Below are 996 nucleotides of genomic sequence, written 5' to 3' on the forward strand. Positions count from 1 at the left end.
TTTGAGCTTAGGAGAACAAAATAGAAAACACTGTCTTGAAGACCTTTTATCTGAGAAATTTCAATGAAATTTAACGTGGAAGAGGTTGCAGAGCTGATTGCTCTGACACCCGCATTTTGTCAAACCACCAGCTATCAAGGCTTTCCCAGCTCTAAGAAATTAAGCAATAACAGAAGCAGCAATAATAATTAATAACTAGTATTTGTCAAGTACTTGCAAATTGCCAGGCTCTATGCTCAGCAAGTGACAAGGAATATCTCAATTCATCTCACAAAAATCCTATTCTAGAGCAATTATTATTTCCTCACCTTCTTATGAGGAATTTAAGGCTTCAAGTGTTTAAATAACTTGTCCAAGATTTCACAACAAATACATGATAGAGTAGGATTCAAATGAAGATTGTCTGGTTCTAGAACCCACAGTGTACCCACTGCTTTCCATGAGCATGATCTGAATGGTTATCAACTGCCAGACACGGTGTTAAGCGCTTTACCTGCAGTGGAAAAGCGAGGTCTCCCAGGTGATAGAAAACTGGGAGGCTTGACTCTCTACTGGTGTGACCTCAAACAAAACACAATTTTCCGATGTGTCATTTATCTGAGCTATAAATGACAAGGAGCAAGGATCTATTCATTTAACTTTGAAACTCCATCTTTGTAAGTAAATCTTAGAGAGGTCAGAGGTCATGAAACAGTTGAGTTCTTGGGCAGACTCTACCAATTTGGTTTCTGAGTTCACAATAGAAAAACAGATTTCTGACCATCTGGAATAATTTATAGCTTTTGTTTCTTTATCTGGTTTGATGAGACGATATGAAATCAAATTTTTGTCATTTCAAAGCTATTGAAGTAAAGAAGAGATAATCAGGGTAGATTACTTCCTTTGGTCATGACAGAGGAAATGTAATCAAAAGAAAGGAGTTCCAGTTTTCTACACAGCCAAAGGAACTTTCCCAAAGAGGTCATGGCTAGACTTCACATCTCTGAGACTGAGGGC

The 996-nt window shown here is 37.9% G+C and overlaps 1 protein-coding gene across 1 annotated transcript in view; it reads right to left on the reverse strand.

Annotated features, from left to right (window-relative positions):
* Positions 1-996, reverse strand: part of CXCL13 (chemokine (C-X-C motif) ligand 13) — a 5,281-nt gene that overhangs the window by 1,300 nt on the left and 2,985 nt on the right. The window lies entirely within an intron of this gene.

Source organism: Galeopterus variegatus, unplaced genomic scaffold, assembly GCF_000696425.1.
Source record: "Galeopterus variegatus unplaced genomic scaffold, G_variegatus-3.0.2 Scaffold3112, whole genome shotgun sequence".
Classification (NCBI taxonomy): domain Eukaryota; kingdom Metazoa; phylum Chordata; class Mammalia; order Dermoptera; family Cynocephalidae; genus Galeopterus; species Galeopterus variegatus.